The 19,750-nt window shown below is 40.9% G+C and overlaps 1 pseudogene; it reads right to left on the reverse strand.

Moving 5' to 3' along the window:
• Positions 1-254: 254 nt before the first annotated feature.
• On the reverse strand, positions 255-5,594 carry LOC132295286 (lysine histidine transporter-like 6; annotated as a pseudogene).
• Positions 5,595-19,750: the final 14,156 nt, after the last annotated feature.

Here is a 19,750-nt window from a genome sequence, read left to right on the forward strand (position 1 = left end):
CGTGTGAGAGAGGAGATGGACGAAGGGTAATATGAAAATTTCAATTTATTTAGTACATAATATTAGCAAAATTCGTTATTGACTTGCGTTGACAGTAAGAGAAGGGAGGTTCGTGTAAGTTAGTTTCATTTTTTAGGGAGGTCCGAGTAATTTCTCAAACTATAAGAGAGATTCCTGTAATGATGACAAACTATAGGGGGAGGTCTGTGTAATTTATCCTTATTATTATTATTATTATTATTATTATTCTTTGGTACAAATATAATGGGTGTTTGATTTGATTTTCCTGATTGGACGATTCACATCCGAACATAGTTGTAGTCTGTAAGAGAGGCCAGATACCAACAACGTAATGAAACGTTTGGACTAGATTTGATACACTCCATTTGGAGGATTGCTTGCTACAAATTACAAAGACAGAGAAAAACGTAGAGAAATGAGTCCAGCAAACTCAATCATATATATATTTTGCTGAAACATTAATGATATCATATCATTGATCCATGTATATATATGTGATTGAGTTTGCTGAAACATTAATGATCGTTGATCCGTGTTTAAGAGTAGAACTCATAGGTGGAGGAATCAGCAATTATATTCCGCAACCCTCCGATTGCGGAGGCCAACATAACGAACAGTCCAATGAAGATGCATGCCTGAAATACACAATCATTTATATTCGCATTAGAAAAACTGCGCTAGTATACTACTAAGACTCGGGTATGTGTTGGTACAGGTATATGCCAAGCGTTGGACGTGCCAAATCTCCTAATAGGGACACATAAACAATGCTATAATATTCATTATTTAATGTTTTAAATTTATTTTCTAAATTATATAAACACTATGTAACATAAAAAAAAAAATAATAAACATTTCACTCATTTTAAAATAATAATGTTACAAAATTGAACTAATAGGTATGTAGGTGTATGTCCAGCCAAAGAATCACACACATACCCATGTTTGAATGTTGTGTTCAACCCAAACACTTCACTATACATGCTTTTAGGTGCATGGGCCGGCCAGACACGGGCCCAGTAAGGGCTCAGTGGGGTTAGCTGCCCCCACTGATTTTTTTTATTTATTTATAAAATTACCTATAAATTTTGTAAAAATCTTTAAAATGTCCCAACTTTTTGTGAACATCTTAAAAATACCTCCACTCAATTTTTAATGATATCTAACTTTATATTATTATTGTTTAAGGTCGTTCCTTCTAATACAATTTTATGAGTCCATCACCGTGTCTGACCAAAAGAGTAAGACACACGTAACTCTGTTCGAGTATTGTATGAGATTACTTCACATTCTTTTGAAGTGTCCATGTGTAAAAAACAAATATACATTGACAGGGAGAGTAGATGATGAGCTTTGGTAAAGTTTTGCTTACCCAATTAATATGCCATGAGATACTGAATCTCCTTGGTTTCTTAATTGTCAGCCATATAATACTTGGGAGCTGCAAAATACCCAATCTGGATTAATACTAATGCATCATGAAATTTTCAGTTTCATATAGTAGAAATTAATCATGTATGAATGAATGAGCTTACAAAATATGAAGTTGGCGAGAGACCAAATCCGCCAAAGAAACCAAGAAGGTCACCAAAGAAAGGGAAGGTGACACCGACGAACAGCGTGAAGGCTGTAAGAGATGAATTTCAGGCGATCATGAATACCACAAATTATAAAGTTCAGTCTCTTGAAATTTGTAAAATTAAGGCTTGGTTTGTTGCTCAGAAAGTTCTCAAAAACTCAAAAAAGAAAACTATTTTCAGAAAACTATAAAAGACTGTTATTTAAAAACATACAATTTTTTAACCGAGTTTTCAAAAAATAGTTCTTAGAAATCGTTACCCAAGTAGGTTTTTTTTTGGTTCAACTTTTAAAAATATAGAACATTGTTCTCAAAAAACAAAACCAAATAGGTTGCGTAATTCTGAATTAGTAACAAGAAGCTCACCAACATAAGCAGAACGAACAATGAGTCTTAGTGCAATTCCTGGTGGAAACTTCAATCTTTTCACCATTATCTTCTCCAGCATGTCAAACACTGGCATTGCATAAACCTGCAAAGCTTTTCTCCATTATAATCAATATCTATACAACATTAAGCTTGTGTGTGTATATATATAGGGTTTGTTTGGGAATCACAATTACTTTGTGCTTTTGCTTTGGCTGAAACAGAAGCAATATTTCTACTTTGGAGTGCGTTCAATCCTATTCGGAACCATGTTTGGTAATATATATTTGTTGCAAAATTTCTGGAAGCAAAAACATTGAAAACATGTTCGGTAAAAAAGATGTTGCGAGTTCGAAATTAAAATGGCTAGTTAAAAAGGTTATTTTAGATTTTGGCCTCTTTTTCAGAAGCGTTTTGGTACTATTCAAATCGCAGCAAGCGTTACCAAACACTGTTTGTGCTTTTGCTTCGTTACCGTACACTCTTCGAAACAAAAAACACGAAGGAGAAGCAGTTGCCAATCAGGGCCATGGTGTTTGTCATAATGGTGAAGCCAATGACATGGATGACCACCATTAAGTTAGCAGAGGCAATGAGCCATGAAAGTTTCTTGAGTGCCACTAACACATTATCTTCAACATCTTGGCCGAATGCCCAGTATCCGATAAAAGCCACCGGAAAATAGCATATTGCATTGATAAAATAGGCCCCAAGTGCACCTTTCCACATTGCCACTTTTGAGGGCTTCTTAGGGGTGGATGGAATGGTGGCCTGAATTTCCACGACCACAGCATGGCCTGCATATGCAAATGAAATCTGACCCAAGGCGTTGAATACACGAAATATGTAGTCTGCTCCACTGCTTTCCTTGTACGCGTAGCTCACGTTTTCAACCCAACCCCTACTCAAGCAACCCGTCCATGCTATGGTTGAGTACTGCAATATTGAGATCGAATTCCAATTAAGTATGAATATAGTGTGTCTACATTGTTGTCTTAGCCTCGTACACTGGTTTAGTCCTACATGCAAGTTCTTGTTTCTGCAATTCAAGTTTGTTTTTCTACTCAAGTATTACTGAAATGCTCACAATTAATGTGAAACTATGTTGTGAATTGTTATGTAATTTTTTTTTTCATTTTCCATATAAAATTAGAATAAGATATGAGGCGGATCTACTGGAACTTTCTAGTGAGTTCACGATGTGATGGTCTAATTTTTATAGGTTCAACAAAAAAAAGTTAAATTAGTAATATTACAAAGAATAGTATGTTGAAATAAGACACTTATTTTAGGACGGATAAAAATGAAAAGGTAGACACTTATTTTCGGAGGGAATATTATTTTTGCCCATTGAATCTCACCAAGGGTTTTACAATAAATTAGAATACAATCATGCTTGATCTGTAAAGTCGTTGGGTTGATGACAACTTGCAAGCTATAAACCAATCGGCACTAGCCTAAATGGTATAAGTTCTCGTTCAGACCGCATGTGTGTTTGATTGAACTTAAAAAAAAAAAAAAAAAACAAAGGAAAAAAAGAAAAAACTTGGAAGTTGCAATTATTGCATACCAAACAAGCATGTACGGACTCAATTAATTTTAAGAAACAAAATCCTCTCCAATGCACTAGTCTTCGGGACAATAACAAGGGTATCACTGACGAGAAGTGTTGGGCCCACTATATGGTAATCCCTAGGAACAAGAATCCTCTCTAGTGTTGGATCTCTGCACAGAATCCAGTAATTGAGATTGTATCATCACTAGTGGGTTTCATTTATCAAGTCAATCTCATCTACTGAATTATGTGCAGGAGAGGTCCAGTGATGGAGAGGATTCTTGTCTGATCCCTAACTGGCGTCCCCCTGGAGAGGATTTTGGTGATGGAGAGCTTTGGCAAGTGAAGTTGATGAAGAAGAGCATGAATTAAGTAGGTAGGTACCTTTGTGACATGACAGCTGCTGCTAATGAAACCCCAAAGACAGAGTTAAAATTGGGGAGCTGAGATAGGAAGAAATGGATGCCACCAAAGATGCAAATCCAGTAGGATTGCTTGAGTCTGGTGCAATTGGTACATGTCATCTCCAAGAACTTCTTCAGACACTTCCCCCCAGTGACCATGTACACAATGTCACCCCCAACCTGAACTATCAGCTGCTGTGGCAGCACTGTCCATGGCCCCAGGTTCAGCCCAAAGGCATGCCGCCCCAGCTCATAGTAGCGATCAAACCGAACCCCCTGGGCACGCATTCGTGGAGCTGTATGATCTGCCACATCGTATTCAAGGTGACGCACCAAGATAAAACCATCACCATTGTCCCTGGACCCCTGAGAGAGAGATGAATCTATTTATTTTTCAGATTATAACCTGAAGAATCCAAGCCTTCGCCTGGACTAATTTGTAAGGACCCAAGCACGCCTCCCTATTATGGGCTGGGTAAAGTGCGGGGGTGTGGTCTACACTTAGTGGGAGTCAAACCTTAGACGTGATGGTTCATGAGATACCAGAACCAAGTGACTTTACCACTATGAGCCAACCCCTGGGTTTGTGAAAGGTAAGATGGTTTTAGTTAATGGCAGATCCAGAAATTGTTAATGGGGTGGGCTAGCTTAAATTAAACATAAATTTAATAACACAATTTCTTAAGTAATTTTTTTTTTATATTAGGGTTTGTTTGGCTTGGCCTTTATTTTAGTATTGTGGCTTAACTGGCTTGGGCTTATTTGGATGGGTTAATACTAGTAATAATAATTTTTTTTTTAGGTTGGATTAAAATTACCCATAGTAATAAAAAATAAAAAAAAAAAAAAATTTTTTGGGTCCTAGATACGCCATTGGTTTTAGTGTAACAAAAAAGATTATCCAACAAGAGAGTGAGAGGAGAGAGAGAAGATGTATACCATCCTAAGTAGGCCATGGCATAAGGCAAGCTGAGAACTCCCGCACCAACCATGGCTGTGACTGTGTGAAAAGTTGAATACCACCATTTGGCTTCGCGAACGGCTCCATCTTCCACCCATTTTTCTTTTTCATCAGACGGGACTTCCTGCCAGAGTTTAGAAGAACAACATTAATATTGAACACACACACACACATATAAAATATCAATCAAATAAATATTAATTAATTTTCAGGTTAGGTTTAAGTTAGACAAGGTTGATCACATGCTCACCTTTGGAGCAGGTGGAGGAGGAGAAGCAGACATCATCTTGAATGTGAATGTGGGAGTTCAGGCAGTGATCATTATCATGGATTTGATGATTCAAACATATATATATATATATATATGTTTTATAAGACAAGAAGGGTTAGAAGTTATATTAATAGATGTAGAGAGTCCTGACACTTTAAAATTCACCGGAGACACTAACTCCTCTCTAATCATCTGCAATTCAAACATATGATAGAATAATGATAAAAGAAAATATACTCCTTAATTACTAGTTAACCTTACTTTTGTACTACCTCGGTCCCATAATTTCTTCTATGTGTATCTATATATAATACATATATACCATGGCAGGAGACAGAATTATAGCAGATGCAATATAGTTTTCAGAAAAAGAAGCAGAGCTCCCTTTATGTTGAAGAATGACGTTAGCCCGCTACCTTCAACTTGGAGAGTGTCAAAAGGTCTTGCCAAGCATCATCTATCTAAAGCCGCCCATATATATATATACACACACACACACACACACACAAACACACATGTAAATATGCTAAAGAGCTATGAAATAAATACTTTGACAAATATTAAAATCAAAATATTGATGAATAATATTTCTATTGAATACAATTACAACTCTCATTCATTTGTATTCTTATTTTGAAGCCATAGATAAAATTACATACATTGATTTAAAAATTAGTGGTTCATCTTTCCATTCAAGGATGTCATGTATTAGTTATCTTATTTAAAAAGTTAAAGCAAAATAGACTTTTTTTTCGTGATTACCTTTTAAGTTTTCAAAATTTTTAAAACTTAGTAATATACATAATTAAATTTAAAAAGACAACTTAGGCAATTTTTAAAGTAACATTCAATTAGTACATTTTTCTCTTTTAAAATTGCCAAGTTGTCCTTTTATGTTTAAATATGTGTATTACTATGTTTTAAAATTTTTGAAAACTTAAAAGGTAATCATGAGAAAAACAGTATGTTACGTTTTTAAATAAGACGACTAATACATGACATCCTTGAATGGAAAGATGGACCACTAATTTTTACAGTGTATTAGAATTTCACACTTATTTTTTGAGAGAGATTATACTAATTCGACCAATGAATAATGATCCTTTGGTTACCTAACAATATACATGCTAATTTATGATAACCATTTTTATGGTGTGTAATCTTGGTGCATGGGAAAAATTGTTTGACAAATAAGAACATTATAAAAAGATAAATTTTTTTTTTTTTATTTTTTTTATTTTTTTTTATTTTTAACTTTGCGATTAAAAAAAAGCGATTATTATTGTTTTTTGAAAGTAAATACATAGTTACACACTCCACTCCTTTCTTGTGCATGTCAACGCTTGCCTTCTGCACTATACAGAGTGAAAATCACCTCACATGAGATGTGATATGCTGTGGGACACACACTCCACCCAAAATCTCTCGTGCCCAATTTGGAGTTGTGGACGGTTAAAAGTGAAGTTCATCAATTAAGAGATGTGGTCTACGCTGTATGTGGGTATCCCACCCTATATTGGGTGTGCATCGTGTGCTTGGTTTGCAGTGTTGGTTATTGGTCATAGTTGCAATGTAACGGATTCGGATAAAGTCGGTGTAAATTGGCCGATAAGAGTTAGGTATCGAACTTGAAAAAAGGGTCACGTATTGATCAATACGTCGCGTAACGGACGATACGACAAACCATTCGTGTGACCTCTACCGTTCACCATGTCCACGACACCACTGGATAACATTCCTACAGTGAATGTTAATGAAGCAACATATTTTGAGTCAGTACATCAAGGACGACAATGTAAATGCGATTGTGGTCCACGTACTTGAGGATGATACCTCGACGAATCAGAAAACCTTAGCACAGTCTCAAGCGTGCAACATATTGCTGATTGGTGATTCTCCTCGATCTGAAAATGTGGAGATAGATTATATATATCTATATATAATGGACATTTCTTTATTTCCAGGACTTGAACCAATGATGATCAATATTGTGTTGGTAGTGATCTGTATCTATCTAGAAAATAATTATACCTGTCACTTTATAAAGAGGCATAGTTTCAAGGGTAATCATGAAAAGGAATATGGCTCTTCATTTTGTTAAGGTGGTGGGGTCCCCGTTAGCTTTAAAGACGGAAAGAAGAGCTTACCACAAAAATTAAGCAAATTACTGTATATGACTCCTAGTTTTGTAATTATATTTTCATCAATCTTATGTCATAAATATATCATGAAGTGATCATGGAATTATGCAAAATAGTACTTTTCAAAAAAAAAAAAAAAAAAGAGAGCAAAATAGCAACTCAGCTTGCAATGAGGTTAAACAACAATATGCACTCAGTTTTTCTGAGTTACACTAGAAAGTAAGAATCTGCAAGTCAAATGTTTGTTCTTGTTTTTCCTCAATTTTACTAGTAAATGCTAACCTCTTATCATCTACAGTGTAAACCAAAGCAGCTTAATTTGTTGTACTTGTTTTTTCATAAGGTTATTTAATGATTGATTGTTGTACTTGTTTTTCATAATAATCTTCAAGTTTTTTCTTTTCCTGAATAATCTTCAAGGTTTTCTTAGATTGCATAGTGGGATAAACGTTACGAAAGAGTTGGGACATTTGCATTGCATCACGACATTTGCATCCAATCTTTCTCCTTACTGACATCGCAACATTTTCCTAACGTGCCGTGAAACATATGTACTGTAGCACCTAACTCTTTCTAAGGTAGAAACTTACTTAATTCTTTCATTTATCATTAAATATGATTAAAGTGAAAGGACAAAATTAGACACTTTATAAAGGAACAAAAATCAAACAATGTGGCTTAGCCTAACTCCTCCTTATCGTCCATTCCTTCTTGCCGTCATTTTTATCAGATATAATACGGTGTCCACCAGGGCGCATCATAAAATATAAAAGTAAGCCAAATGCTACAAAAACTCATTATATTGGCCTATATGAAAGATGTTTCACTAAATTCAAACTAACGTCCATAAATTATAGTAGGACTAAACAAATTGATTACAGAAAACTATCACACCTTATAAAGTGCTCAATAAATCAGTGTATGTTGCTCATGCTTAATGTTTTTTCTTAATTTATTACATCATTACATATTTCTCTTTGATTAAGGATACACTGTGTTTTCTTAATTTATTATATAATTTATCATTAGAATTGATTGAAGTATTGGAGGAAACTAAAAGAAGAGGACTTATGGATTACATATTTCTCTTTGATTTATTTTACTTCATCTCAGTTGTGAAGAAGAATCCTACCATTGCCGAGGCTCTGCCTGCTAAATTTTTATTAGCTTTCGATGGTTCAACAGTCTATCGAGAAGGATGAGCGACAACTGGGGAGGAGGAGCAGCCAAATTCTTTGATTTTTGTTTCCTAGTGTCTAATTTTGTCATTTCACTTTAATGATATTTGTTTCCCAAACTAGCGAAAAAGAAAGACTAATTCACTAATTGCCATCCGAATAAATACTACAAAGGCTAAAATTAAAAGCAAGTATACTCCTCTCTATTTACTATTTACTAGGGAACAAGTTGAACATCACTGCGTCAAACAATAAGGAATATACAAAACAATTTTTTTTTTTTTAACTAATTAAAGATAGAAATGGAGTCCGTTTCCTTCTTATATGCCACATAACAAGTGTTGAGTTGTATTTTTTAATGTATTTATGTAAATTTTTCTAAATTGATATGGTAATTAATTATTATAATTAGTTTCTAATTTATTTTTAGGTTTAATTCAATTAGACCTCCTGTGATTTGTCGAATCTTCGAGGAGACCCCACATTTACAAAAATTTCAGTCAGACCTTTCTGACATTGTTGGCTGACAAAAGAGAGAATGAAATGTCTATTTTACCCTCTCTTCTATATATATATTTTTATTTTCTTCTTTACTGTCGGCCGCACCTGCACTGAGCGGATGAAGCTTTGTTTCCTTCCTTCTGACTCAAGCTTACTCCATTGATTTATCATCCATGCATTCAATATATATATATATATATATATATCAAAGCACTGATTTCTCCAAAATAAATTCAAGCTCGCGTTGTCACTTATCTCATTCTTGCACTCTTGGGTGAGTGGAAAAGTAATTAACCTCCATGGATGGCGACGAATGATCACTGTCCTCCCTTAATCATTGGGTCGCTAAGCACATCAACACAATGGCGGACCTAATGGTGGTCGCCGTTATAGAATTGACAAGGGTCACCATATAGGCGACCCACTTTTGCCGCCTTAATGCGACCACGCTTGGGTCGCCGGAAAAATGAAGAACGACGACCTAGGACTATGTGTTTCTCTTACCCGAGTTGGTATTCTCAATTTCTTTTTATATTTACTGAATGTCCTGCTGGTTGTTGTATCTCTTATCATCTTATTTACTCTTAAAATTTAATAAAGGAAATTTACCTGACATTATAACAAAGTTTAAACAGGTATATCAATTGCCTTCTCAAACCTTGATGGTGTTATTTTAATTAAATAATGTGAAATCTAGTTTATTTATTTCAATTAATCCCTTCAAGTATGTGTTTAAAGATCAAGTTTGTTAAAATTAATAACTGGAAAGTGACTAATTAAAATTTTAAATCCATATAATTAAGGTCTAGTTGATATTCATGATATATTTAAAAATCCAGGAGATTATCACATGCTTTTCCTGTAAGAGCTAGTGTATTTGGTTGTTCTTTTATGAATGATATCAATGGTGTAGGTGCAAAATTTCGCTCAACCAATAATGACTGAGAAAAATAAAACAACTCACTCGAAAACAGTAAAAATAAATAAGAACAATGTGTAGAGAAGTGTGGAATTGCTTGATCCTTTATTGGAGGTCTTAGCCTCTATTTATATACAAAAGATTGTAGAATTATGGTAGGACTCGCGTTACTTGCCCTCCAATTCTTTCTATATAACCATTCTTTTCTAATAGAGTTCTTTCCATTGTTGAATTTTCCATACATAGAACTTGCCTTGTACAGAACTTCCTATCTAAATTTTCCTTCTATGGTAAATTCTTCAAATGGTAGGATTTGTGCATTCTTGGGCCGAATATATTTTGATCCGGCTGGGCTTGGGTAACAGGCCGGATGTTAAATACTCATATTTGGGCTGACGACAAGCTGGGCTGATGGCTTCTTGATTCGGCCTTGACGGAATGGTCTTGGGCTGTAAATACCCTCAACTTGGGCTTGAGCATGATGGGCCTTATATGTCCTTGGCCTGTAGATATGGGTAGTGGTGACGTGTGTGTTTTTTATTGGAGGGAGTTTTTTTCCCTCCACACTTTGCCCCAAATTCCATTTTTAATTGAGTGACGGCTCCTATTAAAGAGGGAATTGAAACCGGTTTTCACTTTGCTTCAGAAACGGTTCGTGGCCTTTCGTTATTACTTCCTTCGCACAAGATTTTGCAAGAGTTACATTTGCCCTTGCTGCACTTCTGCGTCCTTCATTTCATCGCTTCCTTCGCTTTGTCAGGTTAGTCTCGCATCTTTCTCTTCAATCTTTCATTATGAGTACTTCATCTACTCCCGAACGTGTAGATATCGGGGATTCTGAATCCACACCTTCGTCTTCCCCCATTCGCATTAGGGCTCCCCCTCCTAGGGTTTCTACAGATCGCCCTTCGTTGAATTTGTCAGGTACTTCCCCTCTTCCAACCGAAACATCCACCTCAGGCTCTGATTACGTTCTTACCCATGAAGAGAAGAAATCAATCATCTCTATTCGCCGCATCAAATTCTCTATTGCTTCAGTAATGGAAGAATTTGATGTTTCTGAAGGAGTAGACATTGCAGAATATCCCGAGGGTGCCGATTTCACCTCCGGCGAGGGAATTGAGGAGGATGAGTTGCTTCTTTCTGTAGGGCACCTTAACGCCCTCCGATTCCCTCTTCATCCCTTCTATCATTTAGTTTTCAATAAGCTAGGTCTTGCCCCCCTTCAAGTAAATCCCAATTTCTTTCGCATCCTTTCGGCGTTGTTGGTGCGCCGGAAATTAGAGGCTCTGGATTTGACCCTTGCCGACCTTCTGCTTACATACAATATATCTAAGCATGGGACCGAGCCTGGTCGTTTCTTTTTTACCTCTCCCCTTCATCAAAGGATATGCACGAACCTTCCTTCATCCGAAAAGAAATGGAAAGAAAGGATGGTTGTAGTTAAAGGGAAATGGTTCGTGTCCCAATCAATTGCGCTTCCCATTCCGCGCAAATTCGGGAAATTAGGTATAGAATATTTAACCTCCCTTCATACCAAGTGTTCTGGCTGTTTTCCTTGCCAAGTCTTAATATTTCGCCGTATTTATGAATTTCTTGGTGTTTTTTCAGCTACATTCCCGGCCTCCGCAGCGAGGAACAGACTTTCTTTTCTTGAGGAACGAGTCTGGAGTAACCCCTCGCCTATCGAGGACCTGCTAACTTCCTCCAACCTCAAGGACATTGCTTCCAGTGCCGTTGCTGCAGACCTCATGGACCTGGCTTTACCATCCTTTGACAGTTTCCCTATGACCGAGGAGGAGATACGGCGGGCTGAGGCTTTACAAAAGAAAGCCGGAGACGCCCAACCCTTGGTCATCATTGGATCAACTGAGGATGAGGTGGAGGTTGAGGAACCACCATTGAAGAAATCTTGCCTCAACCCCTCTTCCTCTGGCAAGGGCAAAGTCCCCTCTAAAAGCAGAGGAAAAAAAACTGGGGAGGCTGAACCTGAAGATGAAGTCAGGGCCTTTGTTCTTGCTGAGACTGGAGCTCCTTGGACTCCTTCCTTCACCAGGGCTGACAGGTCAGTCCTACACTCGGGGGATTCTGTGGTTACAGACCCTTCAGCTGCACTGGCGGTGGCTCGAGGAATGTGGCTCCCAAAGGACGAGGAAGCCATCAGCCAAATGGGGCTAGAGCAACTACTCCCCTCTGCCCCAGTCCGGGCCATAGAGGTTCGCATTGCACCTTCAGAATTATGCTACTCTTGCCTGCTTGTGTTTCTATTTATGCTTATATTTGCTTCCCTGTTAAACAGAGTCTATACCACACCATGGCCCTCTGCGCCACTGCTGAAGCTCAATCCCTCTCCATCAAGAAGTTGGAAAAGGATCTTGACAATGCAGAGAAGAGAGCCACTACTGCATCTACCAATCTAAAGATAGCTTCTGAAGCCAAGGATGCGTATAAGAGGCAGTTGTCAGCCTCTGAGGCTAAGGTGGATTCTCTTCAGGCCGAGGTTGAACGCCTGACCGAGGCTCTTACTACTTGCTTCAAGGCGGGGAAGCAAATGCAGGGGCGCTACTCCTGTCTGGCGCACCTGGCTAGTGCTAAGGCGTTCCGGTCTGGCTATAATCAGGGCTCAGGCCCTAAGACGATGGATCCGGACGCCTTTGACAAGCAGGTGGGGGTGCACTTCCCATATGATGAAGGGCCAGAGGCTTTGGAAGCTGAAATTCGCTTTGCTGAGATGGTGAAGGCACACCTGAAGGGTACTCCTAGCTCCCCTGCTCCTGCGGCTACCTCAAGTCCTAATGTAGTGGATGCTTTTGAATCTACTCCCTTCGATCCGAAGAGGAAGTAGAACTATGTATTTTTTTTTTTTTATGAACAGCCTATTTTAGGATAATGAATATAACTTTTCGTTTTAGGCTTGCCTGACCTGTTTTTGCTGTATGCTCTTGATATATTTCTCTGACTGGTAATGTGTTTAAACACTAAACATTGTCTTTATACTTCGGATTTATGTTATCCGTGAAAATGCAAGGATTGTGGGAAGAAGGAGATCCTTTTAACAGTTTAGTTGATATCGCAGGATGAGTCGTATGGACAATGATTTAACTGTTAAATGAACCTTCCTCGCCTTCTACTTGCCTTCAGTATACATACTCTTTCCTTCTCATGTGTTCCTGATGTGGGGTGGAATATGATGAACTTATGACATATCCGTATACACAAGGTATTAAACACTTGGAGTCCGGAGGAAAGAGTTCTGATCTGAATAGGACACTTAGGGTCTGAAGCCGCCTCGGATATTCAGGATCCGAGGCGAATTATACATTCCCTGGCGTGGAGCCGGAGGGGGGTTTTGCCGAACTGAACGCGTAGGTTCCGAGGCGAGATTTTCGCCGGGCCGAACACTTAGGGTCCGAGGCGAATGACCTATTCTCCGGCGCTGAGCCCGAGGGGAGGTTTAAATGAATCACTCCCCGGCGCTGAGCCAGAGGGGAGGTTTTGCCGAGCCGGACACTTAGGGTCCGAGGCGAGAGAACTACTCCCCGGCGCTGAGCCTGAGGGGAGGTTGTGCCGAACTGGACACTTGAGGTCCGAGGCGAGAGAACTACTCCCCGGCGCTGAGCCTGAGGGGAGGTTGTGCCGAACCGGACACTTGAGGTCCGAGGCGAATGAATTACTCCCCGGCGCTGAGCCTGAGGGGAGGTTTGTTTCATATTTTTCCTCAAATCACTTATTTGAGGCTGAAGACTCAAAAATGATAGGAGGCCAAGAAAGCGAGTAACAGTGGCTGTGAAGTTCTCCATTTGTCGACTTTAGAGACCTGCCTCCACTGATACTCCCTTCTTGGCAGCCAAATGTTGTGGACTGCGCATATATGAACCGCCTTTATTCTCTATTTCTATCCGATGTGGGACATAGGACTAAATTTTGTCAAAAAAGTCGGTGTAAGGAATGCCTCTGGTATTGAGCTTGACAGCTTGACAGCTTTAAATACCAGTGGGCCCTCCTTACACCGTAATTAACTATTTGAATATTCCCATATATAACAGAATGTAGCACATACTGTTTTATCGATGTGGGATAGAAAGTTTTAAGCACAGGCCATAATTCATGTGTTTTGTGTCTTGTGTGCTTGTTGGGTTTTGTGTTTGTTTTTTGTTCGTTTTTGTTTTTGTTTTGTAAAAATCATTGTTTTGTGCGACTTGGCATGCATAAAAATTGCGTAATCATAGAGTTCGTATGACTCCCCATTTTTATAAAAAGAAACAAAAACAAAGGAGAGTGATATTGAATAGAGAAGCAAAATAAAGAAAAGTTTGGCTAACTGCGGACATATTTAGCCTTATTTGTGAAGAACTTATAGCAAAATTGACAAACTTAACTAATGGAAATACCTTTTCAGGTGTATTGCGTTCCAAGGACGCGCAATGGGGCGTCCGCCAGCTTCGGCCAAACGATATGCTCCTTTCCCCACTACTTCGGTAACTCTGTAGGGTCCGGTCCAATGAGGTTCCAGTTTCTTTACATGAGCTGTCTCCTGCTTCAACACCCAATCGCCTACCACAAAACTCCTGATCCTGACGCGTTTGTTATAACTGTTACACACCTGTTGTTGGTAGGCCGCGAGTCGAACTGCTGCTGCATCTCTCCTTTCGTCCACCAAATCAAGGCTATGTTCGAGTTGTTGCTCATTGTTCCCCTCCAGCACCAAGGATGTCCGAAGGGTTGGGATTATGGACTCGGTAGGAATGACAGCTTCGGACCCATATGCCATAGCAAATGGGCTTTCTCCCGTGGGTCGTCTTGGAGTGGTTTGATAGGCCCAAAGCACTTGAGGGAGATTCTCGTACCACTTTGTCTTCAATTTCTCCAATTTTTTCTTTAAGCACCCGAATATCGTGCGATTAGTTATTTCAGCTTGCCCATTGCCTTGTGGATGACTAACTGCAGCCAACTTTTGCAAGATTCCATGTTCGCTAAAGAATTTCCTTGTACTTCTGTTATCGAGGTTCTTACCATTGTCTATTACGATGACTTTTGGTACCCCAAACCGGCAAATAATGTTGCTCCAAATGAAATGCTTTACTTCTTCGTGGGTGATGCTAGAGAAGGCTTCAGCTTCTACCCACTTGGTGAAGTAATCCGTAGCCAGAAGCACATGCTCCTTTTTGTCCATGGTTTTGGGCAATGGTCCTACTATATCAATCCCCCATTGGGCGAACGGCCATGGATTAGCCATGGCGTGCAAACCCTCGGCAGGTTGGTGCTTTATTGGACCATGACGCTGACACTTGTCACATCGTCTTGAGTACTCCTCGGCATTCCGAGCCAAGTATGGCCAGAAATAACCTTGGGTCAGAATTTTGTGTGCAAGGGATCTTCCTCCGGAGTGGTTTCCACAGTCTCCTTCATGAACTTGTTTTAGAATTGTGAGAGCCTCAGTAGGGGTTACACACTTGAGATAGGGACCGGAGAATGACCTTCGGTACAACTGGTTATTGATGATGGCATACTTAGCCGTGGTAAGCCTAAGCTTCCTTGCCTCAGCTTTCTGATTCGGGAGAACCCCTTCCTTGAGGTAGGCTTCGATTGGATCAATCCAGCAGGGCTCGCGTGGTACTTCCGAGATCGTCATCACCTCTTGCTGGGGATTAATGCTAGGTCCTTCGAGAACATCGATTGGAACAAGCCGAACCAATTCTTCATCTGAAGACGATGCGGCTGCGGCCAATCGATCTGCTTCGGCATTTTCATCTCGTGGTACCTGATGGAACTCGATTTGATCGAACTCTCGGATAGCACTCTCTACAGCATCTTTGTATGACTTCATACGTTCCTCCTTGGGAGAATATTGCCCTGTCACTTGATTGATCATAAGCTGTGAATCACTAAAAACTTTTAAACATCGTACCTGTAGCTGTTTAGCTAGCCGAAGTCCGGCGAGCATTGCCTCATACTCGGCCTCGTTATTAGTAGATGGGAAATCTAGCAGAATTGACTGCTGCAGCTTGGTACCCTCGGGTGTTGTGATGTCAATACCAGCCCCTGCCCTCTTCCGGTTGGACGAGCCATTAACTCGTAACTCCCAGTATGGCTCTGGAAGTGTCGGTTCCTCAGGTTGATCTTCGTACTCTAGTAGGAAATCCGCTACCGACTGCCCCTTGTGAGATACCTTCGGTGCATAGGTGATGTCAAAAGAGCTAAGTTCAATAGCCTATTTTGTAATTCGACCAGACAGGTCTGGTTTAGCTAGGATAGCCCGTATAGGGTAATTTGTAAGTACCACTATGCTGTGAGACTCGAAGTAATGTCGAAGTTTCCTCTTGGCATAAATTAACGCCAGGATTACCTTTTCTGTCTTGCTGTACCGTGTCTCGGCATCCGTCATAGTTTTGCTTATGTAAAAGATTTGGTGCTGAACCTTGTCTTCTTCTTTGATCAACACTGCACTTGTTGCTACAGCTGATACTGCCAGGTACAGGATGAGAGTGTCTCCGGGTGTTGGAGCAGAAAGGATTGGGGGTTTTGCCATGTAGCTTTTCAATTGATTGAGAGCTTCCTGCTGCTGAGGTCCCCACATATCTTTGTTTTTGGATCGAATAGCATCAAAGAAAGGTTTATACTTATCAGATAATCGGGATATGAACCGGCTGAGAGCCGCAATTCGGCCGGTTAGAACTTGCACTTCCCTGCGAGTTTTCGGTTCCTGGTTCTGTATGAGTGCCTTTGCCTGAGCTGGGCTTACTTCTATTCCTCTTTTATTTACGACGTGCCCAAGAAACTGTCCTGACGAAATGGCGAAGGAGCACTTGGTGGGGTTCAGCTTCATATTGTATCTCTTGAGAGTATCAAAGACCTCCTGGAGGTGCTTCGGGTGGTCCTCTTTCCGTATACTTTTAACCACCATATCATCGATATAGGCTTCAACTGTATTGCCCAGTAGATTACTGAAAATTTTATTGACAAGTCGCTGGTAGGTGGCTCCGGCATTCTTTAGACCGAAGGGCATCACTCTGTAGCAGTAAGTGCCCGTTTCTGTGATGAAAGCAGTTTTCTCCTCATCTTCAGGATTCATGGGAATCTGATTATAGCCAGAGTATGCGTCGAGGAATGTGAGCCTTTTATAACCCGTCGTAGCATCCACCATTTGATCAATCTTGGGCAGAGGATAGCTATCTTTTGGGCAAGCTTTGTTAAGGTTGGTATAATCTACGCACACCCTCCATTTCCCATTCTTCTTTTGAACGACTACTACATTCGAGAGCCATTGTGGGTATTGCACCTCTCGTATGAATCCTGCTTGTAACAGTTTATTCACTTCCTCGGCTATTATGCGATTGCGTTCAGGTGCGAACCGTCGGTGCCTCTGTTTGACTGGCCTGAATTCTGGGTTAACCCTCAGACTATGGCATGAGACTGTAGGATTGATCCCCACCATATCTGAGTGATCCCAGGCAAAGACATCTGAATTGCACCGAATAACCCTGATCAATGCTTCCTTCTCTTCGGCTGTGCAAGATGAGCCAATGTAGGTGATCTTCTGAGGGTCTCCGAGGACTACCTCTACAGCTTCGAGGGACTCCTCGGTAGGTGCCTCAACTTCGGCTTCTTCCTCTGCCTTGAGATACTTGGGCAGAGGATACTGTAGCTGCTATTCGATTGCGTCTTTGGGATTCGCCTCTGACTGAGGTGATTTCGACGCTTTCTTTGCTTCGTGTAGCGTTAGCATGTAACATTCTTTGGCAGCAACCTGGTCTCCCCAGAGGTCGATGACCTCCCTGCCATCCGGGGATAAACACCTCATTACTTGATGAAGTGTAGAAGGGACTCCATTCATACGATGGATCCAACCTCTTCCCATAATGAGGTTATAAGATGGATGAATCTCTGTCACGACGAAGTTTTCCTTTAGAGTTCTCTTTGCTGTAGTAACGAATAGATCGACCACCCCAAGCGGATTCACCTTAGTACCATCAAATCCCATTAGGGGGCCGGAAGTTGGCCTGATGGATGATGGCGAAATCCCCAACTGATCAAAAGCTGTTTTTGTAATGATGTTGGCGCTACTTCCCGGATCTACCAGCACTCTCCTGATCATGTAATTCGCTACCAGGAGGCTGATGACCAAGGGGTCCTCATGCGGGCGCTGGACTCTAGAAAGGTCATTGTTACCGAATCTAATGTTGATGCTGCCTGGTGCAACTGTGTTTACCGAAGACAACCTGCGTAACTTATGAGCCTCTCGCAGCCTGGATCTGTACAACTCTTCAGATTCTTCATCATCCTCTGATCTTCGGTGTATGGCATGGATAACCTTTACCTGACCGCTTTCTACCCGTCGAGGGTTAACCTCCTGAGGTCTGACGTGCTCCTTTGTGGCGAGATACTCCACCAATTCTCCTCTCGCTATCATGCTTTCTACTTGTCGCTGTAGGGACCTGCAGTCATTGGTGGTATGCCTATAATCTCTATGGTAGGCGCAATGTTTGCTTTTGTCCCTCTGCTCCAAGGGTTGCTTCATGGGCTGAGGAGTTGCGAACCTCGTCTTATTCTCTTGGAATAGGCGCGCCAAGGTAGTACGGAGAGGGGTAAGCCTGTCCTCTGTCCTTCGCCTTTTCTCAAACGCTTGGGTGACTTGTGTGGCGGTATGAGGGACCTTCTGCATCCTTGTGCTCGCAGCTTTCTCTCGAGACTTGTTTTCCACTGTGACGAGGGTAGCGTGCTGTGCACGGTGGGCTACGTTTTCCTCCAATTGGATGTAGATTTGTGCCCTAGCGTTCAAAGTCTGCATATCCGGGGGGGAATATTTGACTAAGGATGTGTGAAACTTGGTTCCCTGGATCATCGCCAACTTAAACGTTTCGATTGCCCTGGCAGGATGGCAATCTACTATCTCCGAGGCCTCCATGTTAAACCTGGATAAAAAATCTTGCAAAGTTTCTCCCTTCCTTTGCCTTATGGTGAAAAGGCTGGCGATACTTTTCTTCTGCTTCTTATTTCCGCAATACTGGGCTAAGAACATGGTGCGCAAGGTCTCATAGTCAGGGATAGACTTCTGTGGCCTATTCCTGAACCATTCTAACGCTGCTCCGGTTAAACTGGTAGGAAAAACCTTACACATCCAAGGATCGTTATGATCGTCCAGTGCCATCTTTTGCGCATAATGATCAAGATACCGAGAGGGGTCTCCTGCCCCATCGAACTGGGTGAAGGATGGCATAGTGAACTTCTTCGGCCTCTCCACAAGGTACACCTCGTCAGTAAAGGGGGTCTTGACCAAGGAATTCTTGTGCTCTCTAGCCATCTCGGCTGGTGTCTGGACTCTCAAGAGCTTCTTTTCGTCGAAGGCATCTTGTACACGTGCGCCATCCGGAACGCCATTGGACCATACCGTAAGCCTATGGCTGGACTCGGCCTGTTCGTCCTGAGTGCGATGCGGGAGATTATCCGAAGCAACCGCCTCGGACCTCGTCCCTTGCTTTTGCTGAACCTCACTAGGTCGAGCCCCGTTGGGTAGTGTCTCGTTGGCTGGAGGCTCGTGAATCGGAGGTAAATTCCAGGTGGGAGGTGGTGCCGCAGCACCGCCTGGTGGTGGTTGTGGCGTTAGCCTGGCCATGGCCGTGTGCAGCGTATGAGTCTGCTGCTGAAGCGCAGCTATCTGGGCGACACTCGTATCGTTTGCTTGCCGGAGTGTCTCAAATTGGTGCAAGAACTCTTCTCGCATCTTTTGCATCAATTCTATCTGTTGATTCATTGCTGACTCTCCGTTTGACATTCCAGACATGATTAAAGGATTTAATTTGAAGAACAAGTGGGAGTATATTTCTATACGCTTCCCACAGACGGCGCTAAAGTGT

The sequence above is a fragment of the Cornus florida genome, unplaced genomic scaffold (genome assembly GCF_030987335.1).
Source record: "Cornus florida cultivar Cherokee Brave unplaced genomic scaffold, ASM3098733v1 CherokeeBrave_3.0.0_Hap2_Chr02, whole genome shotgun sequence".
In the NCBI taxonomy this organism is placed as follows: Eukaryota; Viridiplantae; Streptophyta; class Magnoliopsida; order Cornales; family Cornaceae; genus Cornus; species Cornus florida.